A 23,114-nucleotide genomic window follows, 5' to 3' on the forward strand; every position below is an offset into this window, starting at 1 on the left:
ACAATAATACATAACAAGTAGGGAAACCGGAAGCTAGGGACTTCATGGGAGATACGATAAGTGCAGTTTCGCGTGATCAGGGATAAAATTCAATTGCGCTCTATTTTTTAAAAAGCCAATTACGCAAATATGTAGGTCAATTTCGTCATTCCACGTTCTTAAGAGGATGAAATCCAGTTCATGTTGGCTTTTTGGCTTCTATTCAGCTACTTTTTCCTTCATTAGTGCTCATAAGTTTTCTATGGTTTTTAAATTTGGGCTGCTCCCGGGCGAAGTCAGCTGCTTTACTGAGTTTTCGGCCAGTAAGTTGCACATTTCCGAAGCAAAAAATGGCAAATAATTGGGAAACCTTCAATATTTCTTATAAAACAGCTAAAGAAATTATTACTTACAATGTGCAACCTGTGACAGGGAGCAGAATCATCTTGAAGAACGATCTCACTTGAATACTAACATTGCTCTTAAATGCAAGGTATCAGTTGCTCTTCCAAAATTCGTTTATAGGCTGGACCACTGACTCTTCTATCAATTAATGAAAGTCCTTTCACATCATAAAACGAAAAGCAACCGCAGATCATCCCGCTCAACGACTGGCGTACAGTAGTCTGGTTACACTTCCCACTGAATCGCTAACTTGATCTTTTCCATACGTGGTGGATCCCCTCCGACCCAAAAATATTAAATTAGTAATCATCGGAGAATATTATGGTTTGCCACTGTTCCAGTGTCCAATTTTCGTGATCCTTCGCCCATAAATAGCGTTCCTTCTGCGTTTTCGGCCAGTAGACCCAGTGGCCCAGAATTTTTTCAAAAAGTCAGCTCCAGAGGACTCACTAAAGCCCACAATGACCGCTATTTGTCGTCTGCTACATTTGTCATGGAATAAGGCAATTATTTCTCCTTTGTCGATATGACGTGGTTTTGCCATTTTATTTTTTAATTAATGCACTTCAAAAACGTACACTGCGAGAAACTACCACTTAACGGTGCTAATACCTTCTTCACATCTGTATAATATTTATACATATTATTCATACAACAAAAAAACTGCAGGCCAATTCAAATTCAAATAACGGACTTACGCGAGACTAAGTAGAGCGTACTTAAGTGACCGGTTTTTTTTCCCAGTACTGTAATTTGATCTGGAAAACAATGTATTGACAGTAGTTAACATTATTAGTACATGTGAAGAAGTTCATCTAAAACAGATACAATAGGTCAGGAAACCAGAAGCTGGACACTTCAGATATGAACGGTTTTGTGTATTTTTTATATAAAAACATTTTAGTGAACATTTTTTCCTATTAGTGCCTAGCATGTATCACTTGCTACTGAAGCGGAATTTCATGATTTTAGGATGGGTTTATGTGGGGTTATGAAGTCAATTATCAAAAATTAAAGCAATATGTTATTATTAACTTTATTTAAACAGATATCGGTGTGGAGAGTATTACGGAGCCGAAGCACTGTATAGTGGCAGCTTCGTGATTTTTTTCAGATTTTTCAGTTGGGTAGGTTCTGAGAATGCGTCCGAGAAAGAAATGACCACTTTCAGCTCTTTCCCTCCTCCTTGTCCATTAGATGTAAGAACTGAGACCACGTTTGAAAAGTGTTACTTTAGACCTTTCATTTCATACCCCACATGATTACGTTCGGTGATGGAGAAGCCCCCCCCCCCCCCTAGATTCCACGTAGAACGATGTAACTCATTGTAGGCATTGGCGACCTTCCCACTAAATTTGGTGTCAATTATTTTTATCAGGTTTTGTTTTACATAAAACACAATATTCAAAAGCTGTTAAAATACTATTAATACGTTTATTTGGGCAGATATCGGAGTGGGATATATTTTGAGGTCTGTACTTCATGTAGGCGTACCACCCTGAATTTTTCCAGATTTTGGGGTTGGGTAGTGTCCGAAAATAAGTCCTGTCTCACTTTAAGTATTCAAATTTTCTTATGAAAGTACTAATTGAGACCGTTCGTTTGATGCCCCACATGGGTACAACGAGTAAACAAAATATTTACATCCCCCCTTTTGCATGTATGGGGAGCCACCCTGTACACTCCCAATAAATTTATGTCACTCATGCATGAGATTTCATAGTTCCCATATGTCCAGGCAGAGGGACAATGAATCGATTTTAATAAGATTTCGGTTTACGCAAAATCTTAAAAAGATAAAAAAAAATAAATCAAAACAATATAAAGAAAGGAACGAAGAAATGTATTCGCCAATTTCTAGAGCTCTTGTGGTTAGCTTTTGAAGGCTTCGTAAATACACTTTCCGTTTTGTCATTTTGTGTTCTGTTTTTGTACTAAACCCCGACTAAAAGTTTCACTCCTCTTCAAACCAAAACACAAGACTCCTTACTCCCGGAATAAAAAAAGCTATGCAATGCCACCCAATGGGACAAATATCCACTCAAATACATAAGAAATTCACAAAATCTTTTATATTGTATTTTCATAAAATATCCTAAAGATGTTCATCTGCTACCAGAATCACCATTTAAGGGGGTCATCCCGTATCCGACATACGGGATGACCCCCTTAAATGGTGATGCTCAAGATATTAGTAAATTTATGGTGAAAAATTCGTATTTGTATCTTTAATCAGTTCTTCTCTAAAAAATTTCTAAAGAAAGCAAAAAAAAATGGCTTTCACACGGAATGGCCCCTTTAATCGGCGCTGGTAATGAGTATAGCTTGCCGCGTGGTCAGGATAATATGCCCTGCCCCAACCGTTGAAACACTCTGTCGGTTTACAAATATTTATTTAGCATACGCCAGTATTGAGAGTCAAGACGCTGCCTAACCTTTGCTCTGGAAGTAATATTTAATATGTTGCTCTTATATACAGTTGAAGGAATTCCTTATACCATATGTGTGATGATAACGCACTATTTACCTGCAATTACTTTCTCTGTGTATTGACGACTACATTGATGGTACCCACTGGTGATCGGGCGACCCGAAATTCATACTACTACTCCGGCATGCCTCCCACCTGTCCTAAAATATTGTCTAATAAATAAATCAGGCAATATCTAGATGGTTCACGAAGTATTTACTACTCTTTAGTACTAGATTCAGCAGCTGCTTTTTCACTGATTAGGGAAAGTGCCCTCTACCAAGAAGATATTAAAAGTGAAAATGAACCACCCCGGTCCTGATTTTACAATCTTATTCAGAACCTCGATAGGTATTCTATCCTCAAAAGGTGCTTTGTTGACGCTTAACTTTGTATATACAGTGCTAAGCTTCTCTCTTATGACACCCCCCTATTCGGTGGGTTCCTCCATCTGATTCATCATTCTCCTGCTCTCTATTATACTACTCCTGCTTTTACAGGAAATATAGGGATTTCTTATTAGTAAACACAATATTCAGCTGCGGAAAGGCTTCGGCCAATATCCTACTTCTTTGAAGTTTTGATTCAGCGATAGTAAATAGTCGTTCAATATACACGAAACTAATGTGACTAGTATATCTGCCCATTTTACGAAATTGAAGGGTCGAGGTCGACGGCTGTGCTCCCCATCTCGATGAACCATCTTCTGTTGGTTTCCTTGCTTTAAGTTCCTGGCAGTACGTATCGAATCAGTGAGTCTACTTCTGATGAGTTTTCCGTGCGTTTCTCGGCTACAGACTCAAGGCCTCCTCTGTCTTTACTGATAAGAGCGAGTCTCGCTACCTTCCAGTGCAAGGAAAATTTCACTCCCCTCTTCGGACAAGCGTGGAATATTGCCAATGGTAGAGTTTTTTGGTCTTACTGCCTTCTTATTTTTCATAGAGAGAGCTGCCTCGTCGCGCTCTTTCACAACAAAAGTGGAAAATTCCTGGCGCTTCTCATGCTGCTGCCCCACCAACCCCAACGACATATTTTGGAGAGTATTAGGTCGCTCAATGCGGTCCACCTGTTGGACATTAAGTGAGCGGGTTTTAGTTAGAGCGCCGATTTTTCGGATGATCATTTTACAACCGAGTCCCCACGGACCCCAATTCACTTGGTGTGTAGTGAGAATGAGAACTGTTGAATTTATCTGGTGTAAATTTCGCATTTTAACCCTCATCACCCAGCTGATTTTGACTAGTTTCCAAAACGTGTAACTGAACAATTTCATTTGATACCCCACATGACCATAATAAAAAGATGTTACATCATCCTTTCACTTTTATGGGGAGCCCCTCTTAAGCTAACTGCTATTGGAACAAACTCATGCTACTTCTTGCATGGAAAGGAAATCACGTGCTAAACAAATTTCATGGAAACAGATTCAGTGGTTTCTAGCTATATTGGGTGTGACAGGCAGACAGACGGACAGGTAGCCAACAAAACGATTTTATTGGGTCTTCCTTTAACACAAAACCTTAAAGAGAGACCGTATGGATGCCCTATACTCCGCAAAAGGAGTAGGCAGGAGATATGCATACCTACGAGTTCGCAGATTTCTTCCTAATGACCCAAGTCTTCGAGGAATACATTAAGACTGGCAAGATCATTGTTTTGTACCTTAAGGGTTTTGACTTCATGGTGTGACTTTTCGAACGAAATAGTTTTTGTAAGCTGAAATAGGTCATGCTGACAGCCAACAACCGTGCGCGTTCGAGAGTGATGTTGCTGTTTTTATCTGACGTCACACATTCATAAAAGTCTATGCTATCATAGGTGGCCTGAAAGTCGATGAAAAGATGGTGCAACTGATGGCCCTATTCCGACAGTTTTTTCGTTGCTTGCTACAGAGAGAAAATCCGATCTGTTGCTGGTTTGTTTGGAGTGAAGCCTCTTTGGTATGGACCGAGCTAGCAAGATAGAAGAGAATATTTTATAAATAGTACTCAGCAACGTGATACCTCTATAGTTACTGCACTGTGTGATATGCCCCTTTTTATGTATGGGAGAGATAATGTCTCGTTGCCAGTCGTGAGGCATTGATTCATTGTCTTACACGTTGAGAATAAGCTAATGAACTGCTTGGTGTAATTGGTGGCCTCAATTGTTAGCCAATTCGGGCGTAATTTCATCGGCTCCTGCCGACTTATGATTTTTAAGCCTTGGTGACTTGGTGTTGGCACCATTCGTAACACATCCCCAGTTGGTGAGATCCCCAACTCGCTGTTATTTTGGTTGTTGAGGAGTTCATCAGAGTATTCCAATATGCCCATTCTATCGGAAATCAGATTTCACTCTTTGCTACGACTGAGCAACCTGTTGGTAAAACTTCCGTCCCTGGTGCCATTGCTTCCCTTACTTTTCGAGTTCTCAGATTTGTTGGTTCTCTCCAGCGCCTTCTTTCTGTCTGTATGGTCACCTATCCACTCGACGGAGTTCGTGATAGGACGCCGCGTGGTTTGAGAGTACAGCATTACCCGGTATGAATAATTCCTGCATTTCGTTGCTAGCTTACATTCATCGTCGAACTACGCGTCCCGACTTATTTTGCGGCTGGGGCCAAGAATGTTTATGGCTGTATCAATGATAGCGTTCTTCTGGTGGTTGTGAGGATCATTTGTTGATGCTTCATCTCCAGGTTTTCTGTTAGCTACGGCTATTAAGGCATTGTGTTTTTATGTAAGCTATGGGAGCCGACGTATCGCCTGAGTACGGGCTCCGTCTCTATTTGACTTTTAATATCTCCAAGTATGACTCATATCATACTTGGGAAAAGTTTCGAGGTTTATATTTCTAAACTTGCCTCGCAAACGCAGAGTGCGTAGCCACTCGCTTATATTTTCAAAGCTGATAACAGCAGGTTCCATTTTTTGGCTGATTAAGAAACCTCCTCCGAGCACATAGTTTACTGCATGGCGACAATAAAATATGGTGTAGTAGCTCTTCTCTGCGTAAGTCATTATTCCATTTTCGTTGTCGTTCGCCGTTGTAAAATCTATCCTGTTCGAGGGTTCTTTCATGGCTTCGACACGTCGGTTTTCGGTGTAGGGTTTTCAGGCATGCCCGACCCCTAAACTGGAGGACTAGTTGGTTCCGCTGCACGTCCAAACCTAAAACTTGAACACGCAATCAAGTGTACTTGACAAATGTAGGGACCATTTTAGACACGATTTATAATGACAACTATGACTGGAAATGGTCAAAATGATCATTGTCCACCAAATATAAGTAGGTAAATGTGTTTATCTGTTTTCGGACGCTCTGATGTTCACTGCGTGGAGCTACTGCTCTCAGAGTAGCTCATATATCCCTTTGCCGGAAATCGCATTGACCTCCAAGCTATTCGAAGATTACATTCCGTAATGTAGGTTTTCAAACACTTTAGCTTTTCTTTAGTATTTGGTGAACTGTCGACTGTTAAAATTCTAAATACAAAAGTGTGTACTTCTAGTCGCAAGATCGCCAATCATGGAACCATGCGATTTCAAAGATTCTTCCCGGAATCGATTTGTTCATAACCAACCAAATCGAATTCCTGTTCGCCTCAAAACGATGGTGAATTCGGCTTGCAGCGTCCATATGAGCAAAAATCTATAAACAATTTTCTCATTACCCAAAACCAACTAAAACCCATTAATTTACAATTTCTCATAAAGGTGTAATTGTTTCTTCAAACACAGCGCACAAAGGTAAGTGACTCCGCAGCGCACAAAAAAGGATGATATGAGGAACGACGGCAACAAAAGATGATTTTTTACCATTCCATCTGTTGGTGCTGCCGCTGCCACCTTCGTCCATTTTTAGCGATCGACACATTTCCAGGTGTTGTTGTTGTTTGGTCAACAAGTTCCCCTTCGTACTCTGCTATCTAATTCCCCCAAAAAGTAATATCACTTTAAGGCTCTTTTTGTGCGATTTGTTCTTGCAAAATCAAAGACAACCAAAAAGAGCCAAAAATCTGATCCGCCATCTCTTTCCGCTGCTTGCAATCCAGTGTGAATGGATGGAAAGATTCAGAATCAATGGAGTGATTAGTAATGAGTCATTGGGTAGCCTGGGAACCCTGGTGTGTTTTTTTCTTTGATTTCTCAAGATTTGTGGTTAGACACCAGAAGAGTGAACCTTTCAATGGCTGTGCTTATGGGGAGTGGAAGATGCTTTTAACACACAAAATGGTTCATTTTAGCGAATGATCTTTTATTGAGGTAATTAAAGTACAAATGGTGAGTAATGGACACGCGAAGAAATGCAGCTTCGGAGCACTTTTTATGTATCATGGCCTGGGGAGAGGTGTTCTGGAAACTAGAGTGACATGATCTTTTTTGCACATGCTCGAGAAGTTGGTGGTAACAGAATGGGGGAACCAGATGTTCGAGTTTTTCTTTTAAATACCGAAATAGTGAAGTAGGCTACTCCAAATCTGTTGCTTTTTTGAATGGGTCTTAACATTGGAGTCCATTCCATCAAATACCACGTGGGAGAGAATCAACCCGATAACATATCATACCGTCATTGATTCTAGTTGTCCAGGGTCCTTATGTATATGCACATATGGGAGGGCGGTCATCAAGCTAGTCGGAAGCATGGTGGATGATATTGAATTGGGCTGGAATATTTGTAGGCTCTTTGAGATCCCAGGTTAATTTTCAATAAATACTAACCGATAGTGGCTACCCTAAGTTTTCTATTTCATAGCGATGAATATGATGTTGAGGTCATATTGCATGTCATGGGCGCTTGTGGTTGCGAAAATGCAATGCAACTATAAAAAACAAGATTTTATATCATTTCTGCACTTCTTTAAATACCACAAGTGCACTCACGACAGCCACTCCTATTAGAAAAATAATGGAGTCAACCAAAGGGTTTGATGAGGGTTCCGGATTCAATGGGAAAATTAATGTGTTTATTGCTCTCCATTTTGCACGAAGGCCGCATACATTGCTGCACGTCACTAGACCGCAACTTTGCTGCAACGTACCATTTGCTTTTACAATAGAACAAAATATTAAAGTCCGCCTATCCTCCGTGCGGCCTGCATTGTAAAGTGCAACTCTATTCGACTCGGCATCAGGACGGTAATTTCCACTTGTAATGCTTTCGAGTAATATAAAGTTTAGTACGTCGACATTAACAATGCACCATGACTGACTGATTTAGTGGCTTTCCAATGGTCTTTTATTGGAAACAACTGAGATCGATCGTAAAAATCAGCGGAACCGTCTACGCGGTGATCCATGCGAATCTTCGCTGATCCCGTGGAACTATATGCAACCGAGTTATGCTCGCAGGAGATGGGCGTTAAAACCGCGCTGCCAATAAAAGTAGGTTCAGTTGATTGATACTTAGCCAGGATAACTCGATTAATCTTGTGATAAAATAATCTCCAGTAACAGCTACTTTCAGCCGACAGTACTGAAAGATTATTCTGCACAAGAAATCAGATACCAAAATTTATTTTGAATTCCAATCCTCGACAATCAGATTTCTAAATGGTCTCGTCATCTTTATTTATCTAATGAAATTTATCTTTTTGTCCACGTCGTTTATGTCTCATAAAAAACATGTTTTGAATTTAAATTCGGAATGGACACAATGTGAGTGTTGGGAATTTCGAATAAGCTTTCCTGGAAGCATTCTGAAAACTAATATGTGAGCCCAGGGTGCATGACATCATTCAGGTGGCCGTAATCAAATGAATTATCGTAAACTTCATTTTGTGGCTTCCGGATGCGAATCCACCAAACAGTATGAAGAATGTAGTGAAGGATTGAGCTATCGCAGAATCCGCACCAGATGGGGTTACTACTGAAAATGTCCGTTAACATTTGGAGGGCTAAGAAACTCTTCTCCGCTCCCTAACAGTGGGTGAATCAGGTGAATCGGGTAATCGCCCATATCGCTATAAAAGTTTAATCAAGCTAATTAAAAATAACCTCTTAAGAAAGCTAAATATCATTTGAAAACACATGTCTTGAGGGGGTATGTTGCCGAGACGATTAGCAAAAATATTGTTATATTTCTTAGCCGTCGGAAAGTCAACAGCCCAGTTGGCATGGGCTTAGGGTAGACGAAAACAATAAGCTTCTCTAGCCTTTTTGGGGTTTTGTGTAAAACAAAATATTAAAATCGGTTCAATGTCCATCTATCTGTCTGTCTGCCTGGCACACAGAGAAACGACTGTACCAATTGACGCGCAATTTAGTGGAAAGGTGGAAAAAATGGCAAAGTGGCAAAATACCCTAAATACCGATATCGCCTAAAATTAAGATAGTAATAGTACATCACAATTTTTTCGGGAACTGGACTAGGAGCCTCCTTAAGTTTATCCTAGAGTCATAAAAATGTAGTAAAATAGACTATGGTATGAAGCATGATATCCAAGTTTGGTCTAAATCGCACTAATACTGTGAAGGTTACAGCAGGTTGAAGTTGTCTTTTCAGTGTAAACGCACTACAACCTAAGTGAATAATAATAATAATAATAATCCGCCGAAGCCGGTCCCAAGCCCGGTTGTGAAAGGAGGAGGGATGGATAGCTTCAGTCTGAATGGCTGTACGCCACCGCAGCGTCTCAGGGGGTAGGTGAGGAAAGTGCAGGAACTTTGCAGACTTGCAGATTACTCACTAAGGAAGCTATCTACACACCTGGCAGCTAGGGATAAAATGCACCACCAAAAATGAGAAGAAGGAGAAATTTAAGGTCCGGTGCGGATAACCGGCGGGAGTCGTCTGACTTGGTGACTGGGTCGGGCTCTCGTAATGGACAGCACGGCGTCGAAACCGCTAGTCGTGGGGCGGTTCGACGTCTAGGCGCCACGACGACCAGGAGCACAGCTCCGCCTGCTGCAGCTGTTTCGCCACAACCTGTGGCGACCACTTCAGCAGGTTCGCGTAGGAAGCGGATGAAATGGACTGAAGAAATGAACCTCTTCATCATCCGCTCCTACTACGAAATAACGGCGGGGGCGGGTACAACATCTTACCGCCCCTTGTTGCACCAGAGATTCGTCGAGCGTTTCCCGCAATTCGCGCACGTGACTGTGCAGCGAGTCGCAGACCAGTACCGCTTTATTACTCGCAGCGACACAATCCCGGCCACCATCAGGGAACGTGTTCGACTTGAAGTCATCGGGGAAACTGGTGACCGAGAGTCGATGGGGGCAGAGGCGGCGGCACCAACAACACCACGCCGCACTGCTGGCAACAGGTTCAGTACTCGCCGAAGCACTCTTCTCCACCGTCCAGCTGAGGTTTCCGCTGAGGTTCGGGACGAATTCCAAAGAGCGTGTATAGAATTCTCGGATATGGATCCTTTGCATAGACCAGACATTCCCAGGCTCTATGCATCTCCAGCAACTCCGGGAATTCTATCTCAAATCAATGATGAGATTGCATCTCGACTGTGTGCTGATATGTCGCTGCTGCAACTACAATCACTTGTGTATTGTGGTGCAGTTGCGGCTATCAGATTGCACGGTCAGAAGATTCGCTTTCGTGTTATTGGTTTGAGTGACAAAAGAGATCCACCATGGAAAATTCGTCTGGAACGTCGGCGGGACTCACTAAGGCAGGACATTGCTAGACTGATTCAGATCAGCACTGGCAGTGCCAGCCGACGGGTGAGAAACAAAGTGCAGAGGGTTTACCGGAACTATGCCATCCCCTGTGAGACACCCGTAGTTGAAATTCTGGACACACTAAAACAGAAACTTTCTGTCATATGCAGTCGGTTACGGCGGTATGGCGAAAGTTATTCCAGACGTGTCCAGAATGCAACATACGCGAGGAACCAGCGGAGCTTTTTCAGATCTCTCAACGAATCCCAACAGAGCGCCCAGACAATACAGTTCTCGGTGACGGAAGCGAAAGAGTATTGGGGTGGACTTTGGGGGTTACCTGCCCAGCATGCTGAGCATGCTGAGTGGATCACCGCCGAAGGCACCCGCCATGTCAATACACCTGGCATGAATTTCGCGGATGTTACCGAAGAGGAAGTTCGACGAGCCATAAACAGCTCGAAGAACTGGAGGGGCCCAGGTCTGGATCGGGTGCAGAATTTCTGGTATAAGAAATTTACCAGCGTACACAGTCGGTTGGCACGCAGTATAAATGAGGTCATGAGTCGGCCGGAGGAATTTCCACCTTTCCTCACTGCGGGGATTACCTACCTTATCCCTAAGAAGGACACGGTGCAGGACCCCGCAGACACAAGACCGATCACTTGCTTACCAACCCTCTACAAATTCATCACGTCCATTATTAGTGGAAGGATCAATGCGCACCTCGAGACCAACAACATTCTGTCCGAGGAGCAGAAGGGCTGCCGAGTTGGGTCAAGGGGTTGCAAAGAGCAACTCATTATCGACTCGGTAGTTGTAGGACAAGCAACTAGAGGCCAAAGAAACCTCTTCAGTTGCTATATCGATTATGCCAAGGCTTTTGATAGCGTTCCGCATACCTGGCTAATCGACATCCTACATCTGTATCGCATTGATCCGAAACTAATAAAGTTTTTGGCGACAGTCATGGAAGGGTGGCATACCACCTTATCAGTCCGTACATCTGAGGGTGCTAATACCTCAGAGCCCATCCGTATACGGAGGGGCATCTTCCAGGGGGATTCATTGAGTCCTCTTTGGTTTTGTATGGCACTGAACCCCCTTTCATGGCTACTGAATGATGCTAGAGGGCATGGTTTTGCAATAAAATATGGCCTACGTGCTAAGTGCGAACTGACACACTTGATGTACCTAGATGACATCAAGCTGTATGCTGGTACTGACAAGCATCTTAGAAGTCTGTTGAGAATAATAGACATGTTCAGCCGTGATATTCGGATGGAGTTTGGATTAGACAAATGTCGAATCCAAGCCATCCGCAAAGGTCATCACGAGCCGCATGCCGGACATAGCATTGGTGACCCCCACATCGAAGCTATGACCGAGACAGACTTCTACAAGTACCTAGGAATTCTGCAAGGAACCCATGCTCGAGTTGGTGATCTGAAGGAAGCTCTGCTGTCCGAATTCCTGCGACGTGTAAAGCTGGTGCTGAAATCGCATCTCTCGGGGAAGAATAAAATAAGCGCGTTGAATGTATTCGCTATCCCTTCACTGGCTTATGCATTCGGAATATTGCCGTGGACGAAGACCGACCTGGAAAACGTCCAGCGGCGGATACGGACAACTATGTCCAAATTCCGAATGCATCACCCAAAGTCTGCCGTGGAGCGGATGAACCTGCCTCGTGACATCGGAGGTAGGGGCGTGGTTGACGTGGCGGCACAACATCATCGCCAAGTCGACTCGCTGCGCGCTTTTTTTTACAGCAAAGAGCAGGCGAGTCCCTTGCATGCGGCTGTCTGTAAGGCAGACTGTGGACTGACTCCACTTAACTTGAAGGATCGATCTTTCAATCCTCTGAGTGGGGTGAAGTCGGACCAAGAGCGGATCGATGAATGGAAGTCGAAGGCAATGCACGGTAAACACGTGAATTGTCTTTGGCAGCCATTTGTCGATTTGCATCTGTCGAACAGATGGCTGTGTGCTGGGGAGCTCTTTGCTGAGACGGAGGGGTTCATGTGTGTCATTCAGGATGGCGTGGTCGCCACCCGAGCTTATAAAAAGCTCATCATGAAAGAACGGGTGGAGAACGACCAGTGCAGAATGTGTGGTTCGGCGTTAGAGACGTTGGACCATCTCATTTCTGGCTGTACTGTTATGGCACTGGTGCAATACATCACCAGGCATAATGCTGTATGTAAGGTTATCCATCAAAACCTTGCATACAAGCATGGGCTGATCACGGGGACATGTCCGGTTTACCGATACGAGCCGCAAGCAGTACTTGATAGTTCTGCTTACAGCATGTATTGGGACCGGCAAGTTCTGATGATCGCCATACCGCACACAACAAGCCTGACGTACTGTTAGTTGACAAGACGGGTCGCTCCGCGTATATTATTGATGTTGCTATCCCCCATAATAGCAACATTGAACGGAAATACGTGGAGAAGAATGTGAACTATGAGCCATTGGCTCGGGAAATCAAAGAAATTTGGCGTCTCGAGCGGGTGGTTGTAGTTCCCATAATATTGTCAGCTACACGTATTGTACCTAAATCCCTCACGGCTTCCCTTGATGTCCTGGGACTTTCGCACAGTCTGGTTCAAACCATGCAGAAGTACACCATTCTGCATACGTGCTCGATGTTGCGGGGAGTACTGGACGGATTCTCCCACTGACCTACCACCGGCCACCACCACCAGTGCCCCTTTAGTTTTTAAGTAGGTAGGATCGTCCGAGCCTAAATGCTTGGCACTTAGTGCTAGTATTAGGTAAAATCCGGCATCTGCCGAGATTGTGATAACTCGGAAATAATCATAATTAGATTAGATTAGATTAGACAAATGTCGAATCCAAGCCATCCGCAAAGGTCATCACGAGCCGCATGCCGGACATAGCATTGGTGACCCCCACATCGAAGCTATGACCGAGACAGACTTCTGCAAGTACCTAGGAATTCTGCAAGGAACCCATGCTCGAGTTGGTGATCTGAAGGAAGCTCTGCTGTCCGAATTCCTGCGACGTGTAAAGCTGGTGCTGAAATCGCATCTCTCGGGGAAGAATAAAATAAGCGTGTTGAATGTATTCGCTATCCCTTCACTGGCCTATGCATTCGGAATATTGCCGTGGACGAAGACCGATCTGGAAAACGTCCAGCGGCGGATACGGACAACTATGTCCAAATTCCGAATGCATCACCCAAAGTCTGCCGTGGAGCGGATGAACCTGCCTCGTGACATCGGAGGTAGAGGCGTGGTTGACGTGGCGGCACAACATCATCGCCAAGTCGACTCGCTGCGCGCTTATTTTTACAGCAAGGAGCAGGCGAGTCCCTTGCATGCGGCTGTCTGTAAGGCAGACTGTGGACTGACTCCACTTAACTTGAAGGATCGATCCTTCAATCCTCTGAGTGGGGTGAAGTCGGACCAAGAGCGGATCGATGAATGGAAGTCGAAGGCAATGCACGTAAACACGTGAATTGTCTTTGGCAGCCATTTGTCGATTTGCATCTGTCGAACAGATGGCTGTGTGCTGGGGAGTTCTTTGCTGAGACGGAGGGGTTTATGTGTGTCATTCAGGATGGCGTGGTCGCCACCCGAGCTTATAAAAAGCTCATCATGAAAGAACGGGTGGAGAACGACCAGTGCAGAATGTGTGGTTCGGCGTTAGAGACGTTGGACCATCTCATTTCTGGCTGTACTGTTATGGCACTGGTGCAATACATCACCAGGCATAATGCTGTATGTAAGGTTATCCATCAAAACCTTGCATATTAGCATGGGCTGATCACCGGGACATTGTGGCGCGGCAGGATTCGCAGCATTCGAAATTTATTTCGAATGTTGCGAGTGCGAGCGAATAGATGGTGCGGATCTATCCACTTTGCGTAGCACGCCAATGGAGTGGAAGATCTCAGAAAAGTGTGCGATGAGTAATTTTGTTTTAGGAGACCTGTCACAAATTATAGATATCATGTTGGGAATTGAGCAGAGAAGTCTTTTTGAGTTCGTTGAATTAAAAAGAATGTTAAGTGTACATTAATGAAAACAACATATGAATTGTTAATTTAAAAATATCTTAAATATTTATAAGGATTGTTGAAATGAGAAGTGGTGTTAATTACTTAACGGATTATTAAAATAAAAAAGTAATTGGATTACTTAATTGGTGACCCCGGAACTTCCTAACGCACAACCACCAGTTCAACTACCTCAACTTCAACAACGCCAATTCCAAGAACCCCAACGACGCCTCCTAGTCCCAGCACAACAACCACGGTCAAGCCTCCTCCGAATTGCCGCCACTTCGATGGACCCTCGTTCATCGGAGGAATCGTCCTTACCATTGGCCTGCTAGCCATCTCCTTCGTGGCCTACAAATTCTACAAGACTCCAAAGACTACTTCAAACGGAAACTGGATTACGTCCAAGAACAAATCGAGAAGATCGATATGCTCCAAATGCAGAAGTCTCAATTCCTCAAGGCTGTGCACGAGGTGTCATATAATTGAAAAACTCAAGCACATCATCATCCCCATCAACAAACCTTCTCTACACAGTGTACTGCGCGACACACGTCGGGACATCACCATCAGATTACTCGGCTATCGGAATAAGAAGACCCCACGACGAAATACATACCAAATGTAACCGCTGCAACTTAACGACCTGAGGAAATTCTCTTTAGTTTTACTTTAAAATGCTCGCGTGGCACGCATGTATTTTTCACTCTTCTTTAAGCGTAATGAGTTTGTCCCAACTTTTTGTATAAATAATAATAAAAAAAATTGAAATCGCTGCAAGAGACGGCGTGCAAGTGTTTAACATCGCGAGTCCTCCATTCTCATTGGTGGTGTTTTTGGTCTGCGCTGGATAGCGTCCGCTTCGTTTTTTCTCGTTTCGTGCGTGCATTTGTGGGTGCGGCCTGCCGTGTCGGTGTAAAGTTCACCGCGTTTCAGAATAAACTCACCGCGTTTGCATTTCAATCTCGTACTTTTCGTGAAACAAGATGTCTTTTGACAATAGGGACGCGGCGGGCCCATCGAACCCGCAAGTGACCGCCCTCGCCGTACGCGTTCCTCCGTTTTGGCGGCGGAACCCCGAACTGTGGTTCGTGCATTTGGAAGCACAATTCCAAATGTCCGGCATCACATCGGACGCGACCCGCTTCAACTACGCGGTGGTCGGCCTGGACGAAGAGTCCATACTTCTGGTGTCCGACGTGGTGAAGTCGACATCGTATGTGCAGCTCAAGAGCGGGTTGATCAGGCGCCTGTCGGCAAGCGAGTCGGCAAAATTAGACCACTTGCTGGCAGGTTTAACCTTAGGTGATCGAACTCCCAGCCAATTGCTTCGTGAAATGAGGCAATTGGGTGGGAGTAAGATCGGCGAAGACCTGATCAAGTCGCTCTGGCTGCGTCGGCTCCCGGAGGGCACCCAGGCGATCCTCGCTTGCGTCTCCGGTTCCTTGGAGGAACTGGCAGCGACGGCCGACCAGGTTCAGGAGGTGTACGTACGCCCAACCTTGGCGGCCGTTCAACCACCGTCGGATGAGGTGGGTGAATTGAGGCGCGAGATTGCTGCATTAACAGCCAGTATGGCCGAGATGCGGGCGACGTTGGACGCTCAGCGTTCGGGCGCCAGATCGCGAGCACGCTCGCGGTCTGCCATCCGAAAAGGGCGATCAGGTAGCAGGTCGTCAAGACAGTCCACGGACCCAGGGATTTGCTGGTACCACCGCAGATTCGGGGATAAAGCGACAAGATGTACGCTACCGTGTAGATTCTCTCCTACCGCAAAAAACTAGGTCCGCGGGGGGTCTTGGCGGCGGCCACCCAGAACGCAGCGCCACGTCGCCTAACTATTTTCGACCCTCTCAGCAGGCGCAACTACCTCGTCGACACGGGTGCGGAGGTTTCGGTCCTTCCCGTACCCCAGCATCATCAACTTTTCCCTCAACCGCTCAAACTTGCGGCAGCAAATTCCTCCCGCATAAACACGTACGGGTATAGGCAAGTGGACGTGAGTCTTGGCTTGCGTAGGACGTTTTCGTGGCGTTTCATCCTGGCGGATGTCAGCTTCCCCATACTAGGCGCAGACTTCCTGTGTCACTATGGATTGCTGGTGGACTTGCAAAACAAGTCTCTTATAGATTCCACGACCAACCTTAATTCGTCGGGACATATGGTATCTCACCCAGGCAATAATCTTTCCGTTCTTTTAGAAGACATTACCGACTCTCGTGTTCGGGCACTTCTCCAAAAGTTCAGCCAGATTACTACCAACTGTAGTCTCTCCAAACCAGTGAAGCACAATGTGCAGCACCACATTATCACTACTGGTTCCCCTATCTTCTCGAAGGTGCGTCCTCTACCATCTCAGAAACTGGCAATTGCACGGAAAGAGTTTGAACAACTCGTTCAACAGGGTATCTGCAGGCCCTCAAACAGCTGTTGGTCTTCCCCACTGCATATGGTCCCTAAGCCAAACGGCGAATGGCGCCCATGTGGGGATTACAGAAGACTAAATGCACAGACTGTTCCTGACCGATATCCAATTCCACTCATCCATGACTTTGCGCATCACCTCGCGAATTGCCGCATCTTTTCGACCTTGGACTTAACCAAGGCTTATCACCAAATTCCAGTAGCTCCTGAAGACATTCCAAAGACGGCAATATGCACACCCTTTGGACTCTTCGAGTTCACCCGGATGACTTTCGGATTGTGCAACGCGGCGCAAACCTTTCAAAGGTTCATTCACTCAGTCCTGCGAAACCTCGAATTCTGTTTCGTATATTTGGATGATGTTTTGGTCGCTTCTTCCACTGAGTCTGAGCACTTAGCCCATCTCGAGTGCATTTTTCAACGTCTCCTTGAGGCCGGTTTAGTCCTAAACGTTGAGAAATGCAAATTCCTTCAACAACAGGTGAGATTCCTCGGCCATTTCATTTCCCCTGAAGGAATACAGCCCGACCCAGACAAGGTGCAAGCGATATCAAGCTTCCCGCGTCCAAAGACAGTGAGGGAGTTGAGGAGGTTCTTGGGCATGCTGAACTTCTACCGTCGTTTCCTGCCCAAGGCCGCCCATCTCCAGTCCATTTTGAACGCGTACTTGTCTGGCCCCAAAACTAAGGACACACGAGAGATCGTGTGGTCTGAAGAGGCTATCTGCGCGTTTGGCAAATCTCGTCAACAACTGGCTGACGCTACGCTCTTGGCATTCCCTCTGCAAGATGCACCCCTAGCCGTTTTTGTTGATGCCTCTGACAACGCAGTAGGTGCTGCCCTTCACCAAAAGGTGGACCAAGTTTGGCAGCCGTTGAGCTTCTTCTCGAAGCAGTTGAATCCCGCTCAACGGAACTACAGCACCTACGATCGCGAACTGCTCGCCGCATACCTGTCCATCAAATACTTCCGTTTCTCCCTAGAAGGCAGGCCGTTCACAGTGTTCACGGACCATAAGCCTCTCACGTTCGCTTTGAAACAGAAGCCCGACAAAGCGTCCCCTCGTCAGCTTCGACACCTGAGCTTCATAAGCCAGTTTACGTCGGACATCCAGCACGTGTCCGGGAAGGACAACATTGTTGCTGACGCTTTGTCTCGTGTCTCCGAAGTTAACATCCCCGCCTCACTCGATTTCTCGGCTATTGCCAAGGCGCAAGTGGATGACGCAGCACTTCAGAGCCTCAAGTCCAACCCCAAATACAAATTTCGGGAGTTGCCCATCTTCGGCTCAAGCCTCTCGCTCTGCTGCGAAGACTCGGAAAAGGGACCTCGGCCATACATTCCGGCCACATTTCGCAAGGAAGTGTTCCACGCAGTTCACGACTTGGCGCACCCTGGCATCAGGACAACAAACCGGTTAGTCACCGGAAAATACTTCTGGCCCTCCATGAACAAGGATATTAATTCCTGGGCCAGAGAGTGCATCGCATGCCAAAAATGTAAGGTCTCCAGGCATGTTAGGAAAGAAGTGGGCTCATTTCCCCGCACTACCAAGCGTTTCCACACCATACACCTCGACATAATAGGGCCTTTGCGAGACTCGCATGGTTATAAGTATTGCCTCACAATCATCGACAGGTTCACGCGGTGGCCTGAGGCAATACCTCTGAAAGACATCACGGCGCAATCATGTGCTGAAGCCCTCTGTCGAGAGTGGATACCTCGCTTTGGCGTCCCTGCAGTGGTCATCACTGACCAGGGAATGCAATTTGAGTCCACCCTTTTCTCCGAGTTAGGCAAACTCCTTGGTTTTAAACGCCAGCGGACTACGGCATACCACCCACAATCCAATGGGATGTTGGAACGTTGGCACCGGACGCTGAAAGCCGCCATTATGGCACGCGACGACCCGTCCTGGACGCAAGTCTTGCCTCTCGTCCTACTCGGCCTTCGTACAACCCGCCGAGAGGAATTTGCTGCCAGCCCCGCGGAGCTGGTTTACGGGGAGAACCCGAGACTCCCAAGCGATCCGGTCTTCGACAAGAGATCGGGTCTCACGGAGTCGGGGTTGGTGCGTCTGCTGAGAGACAATCTCCGACGCATCAAAGCGCCACCACCCACTCGACACTCGTCCATATCTGCCTGTTCGCCCAAGGAGCTGGACACTTGCACGCACGTGCTGATCAGGACGGATGCCGTCCGGAAGCCGCTGCAGCCTCCATATGAGGGCCCGTACCGCGTTCTCGAGCGGGGAGAACATTTCTTCCAGCTCGAGATCGGTGGTCACAAGAAGGCGGTCTCTTTGTCCAGGCTGAAACCCGCGTGCGCCCCGAAGCAACGTCGTGTCCGCTTTGTGGATTAACGGCGAACGAAGTTCGGGGATCAGTCGCTGAAACCCCTAGGTTTCATCTGGGGGCGGAGTGATGTGGCGCGGCAGGATTCGCAGCATTCGAAATTTATTTCGAATGTTGCGAGTGCGAGCGAATAGATGGTGCGGATCTATCCACTTTGCGTAGCACGCCAATGGAGTGGAAGATCTCAGAAAAGTGTGCGATGAGTAATTTTGTTTTAGGAGACCTGTCACAAATTATAGATATCATGTTGGGAATTGAGCAGAGAAGTCTTTTTGAGTTCGTTGAATTAAAAAGAATGTTAAGTGTACATTAATGAAAACAACATATGAATTGTTAATTTAAAAATATCTTAAATATTTATAAGGATTGTTGAAATGAGAAGTGGTGTTAATTACTTAACGGATTATTAAAATAAAAAAGTAATTGGATTACTTAAACATGTCCGGTTTACCGATATGAGCCGCAAGCAGTACTTGATAGTTCTGCTTACAGCATGTATTGGGACCGGCAAGTTCTGATGATCGCCATACCGCACACAACAAGCCTGACGTACTGTTAGTTGACAAGACGGGTCGCTCCGCGTATATTATTGATGTTGCTATCCCCCATAATAGCAACATTGAACGGAAATACGTGGAGAAGAATGTGAACTATGAGCCATTGGCTCGGGAAATCAAAGAAATTTGGCGTCTCGAGCGGGTGGTTGTAGTTCCCATAATATTGTCAGCTACAGGTATTGTACCTAAATCCCTAACGGCTTCCCTTGATGTCCTGGGACTTTCGCACAGTCTGGTTCAAACCATGCAGAAGTACACCATTCTGCATACGTGCTCGATGTTGCGGGGAGTACTGGACGGATTCTCCCACTGACCTACCACCGGCCACCACCACCAGTGCCTCTTTAGTTTTTAAGTAGGTAGGATCGTCCGAGCCTAAATGCTTGGCACTTAGTGCTAGTATTAGGTAAAATCCGGCATCTGCCGAGATTGTGATAACTCGGAAATAATCATAATAATCGTTGGCACAACAATCCATATTGGATCAGGGCCTTGAAGTGTGTTAGAGTACTTCATTCAATACCGTAACTGTATATTACAGAGCACTGTAGGAGGCAATGTGGTCAGCATTACGCTCGCCCGAGATTATTACCCTGATTTGACTCAGGTACTCATTCACAGCTGGTATGCGACGTCAAATCACGATACAAATCCCACTGCCACCAGCGAGATTTGAACCGCGACCTTCCGTACGACAGTCTTGTGCTCTAACCACTCAGCACCTAAATGAATATCACCTTAAATTGTGTAGTTTGACAAGCTAAAAGCATATACGTAACGGACTACGTACACAGTCAACTCAAATATACTTGCACAAGAAGCATACAAAAGCATAGATTCGTTAATAAACTTCGAAAAGGACCGCCACAATTTTTATCCCGGACCCGGATTTTTTCCCTACGACCCTGCTAGTGTGTCTAACCGTCGCTTCCTTTTTAAGATTTTGTGTGAAACAAAACCTTATTAAAATCGGTTTACTGTCAGTTTGTCTGTCCGTACGTCTGTCTGTCATACGCATTTTTCTCGGAAACGGTTAAGCGATGGATTGATGGGTGGAAGGTGGGAACTGTGAGCACTCATGCATTTTATGCCGAATTTAAGATGAGTTTCCCTATACATGCAAAAGGGGGTGCACATTCTTTTTTCCATCAAATATAGTCATGTAGAGTATCAAATGAAAGGTCTTGGGCTTGGGCCCGAAATTGATCACCAATTTCACGACCCATTCTCAGAAAGTACTCAACCGAAAAATCTGAAAAAAGTCGAGAGGCTTATGGTGCCAAGGTTCCGAAATACCCTCCATACTCCATCTGTTCAATTAAAGTTAATAATGGTATATTGTTATAATTTTTAATAATTGACTGCAAAACCCCACGAAATTTTGCAGCAATGTAGGCTATAATATACATCACCCTATCAAGTTTGCTGAAAATTGCATTATTACTGACAAAGTTATAATAGGTCAAAGTTGACAATTCTGTGCAAACACAAGACTTTGAATGTCAGTATCACGCGAAAGTGGATATTCTTACATAATATATACATATATAATGTGCTAGGTACTGATAGAACAAATGTCCACTAAAATATTTTTATAAAATAAATACTAAAAACAAAACTTTTCATATCTGTAGCGTCCAGCTTCCGGTTTCTCGACTTGTTTCATTTTGGAACAATTGGACTACCTAGCGTTGTTTGTACTGATAGCAATGAGACTGATGAACCCAAGGAGCCAGGGTATTGAATTCCAACTCTTTATTTTTCGCAGCATAGTTTCGAAGTCGTCAGATCTTTTTGTTTTTCCCGGATTAAGTACCTTGAATGCCCTCAGCATTGATAAGTGAAATTGTAGGATTGGCGGCAATGGTTGCGTAAATGGTGGATAAAAAAATAAACCAAATACTCCAGTCATCTTTCTGTCGTCAATCCGTCTTGCGTAAACAAGCTGCTGCCCTTGTGTTCAAAATTTAATGAAGTACTTAGTATCTAGTTTTTCCAGGTTGTTTCTGGCAGCCTTAGTTATATCTGCTGCTGCTTCTGGGCAACTGGTTTCCATCGCTTTCGAGAAACGTTCGACAGGTCCTGCAATTTGGGACCTAAAAATACATTCATAGTATCCCTTGCTTGGCGCAAACGGCAACTAAAAGCACTGGCAGTTACTGGGTTAGCCCCTTGAAACTTATTACGGCTGACACATTATTAGCACCTCTGATAGGGACTTACTTCACGACTACGGTTTTTGGCTATTGAAAACGATCTATGATTGGTTTCCGAAATGTACACATCGTTCTGGCCCCCAGAATGCTTGCTTCCTCCAACTTGAACGGGTATCCTGACAATATAAGTTGGATATTTTGCACCCAATGAAGTGACTATTGACAGTACCCCTCTCCCTTGATGGCACGTTGCTTTTATTTTCAGGTGTCGAATTTTTCTATTGACAATTGTGAGCAGCCTCTGATGATTTGCAAGCCGGTTCTTACAGCATCTTCAGTGTAGAGGACAGAGAGACAGATATTTCCCATATTGTGGAGTAAAGCACTTTTTATGAGAAACTTGCTAATTATTTGAGAGCCGGATCCCTCTCAAATTTGCTCCTCCTAAATTTTGCTTAATTGCCAAGGCATCAAATAGAGCAGTCACACCGACAATTGACCCGCTGCACCTGGTAATTAAAAATTAAAAACTAAAGGCATTTCATATTAACGAACGTAAGTAGCTGAGAGCTTTAAGAGAAATGTAGTATAGTATGCCTACTGAGGCTTGATCGCTCCACTTTAAAGGTGTATTTTGGAAAAGATAATAACTATTCGGGGAAGTTGAAAGCACAGTCCATCATGATTGCATCTTGGCTCCGAGTCATGGACCAAATGGTCCTCTGTTTGGAGATACACACTAACAAAATCAAAGTTCTCAGCCTGATTAATCGTTACCCTTTTCCTATCTTCGTTAATGAGCAGAATTACGTGCGTGTCGAACAATTTCTGCATCGAGGAAATTTTGTTTTAACAAAAAAAGTAAAAAGTTGAGGCTGCTCTGTGCCAATATTCTTTTTGTTCTGTTATATGGGAACATTCCATGAAAGATTACTGAAATTATTTGAAAGCTTCAAGCTTTTGTCAACTTATACGTGCATCATGTCATTAAGATACTCTGGCCTTAAATAATATTTGACGAGAAACTTGATCGCCATCAGTATTCGCTTAGATATGTGAAAATAAGGAAAGGAGCATACCAAGCAGTGGAATCCATTATTCCATGATGGTCGGGGCAACTGGCCCATTTTCTCCTTTC

The sequence above is a fragment of the Hermetia illucens genome, chromosome 3, assembly GCF_905115235.1.
Source record: "Hermetia illucens chromosome 3, iHerIll2.2.curated.20191125, whole genome shotgun sequence".
Lineage (NCBI taxonomy): Eukaryota > Metazoa > Arthropoda > Insecta > Diptera > Stratiomyidae > Hermetia > Hermetia illucens.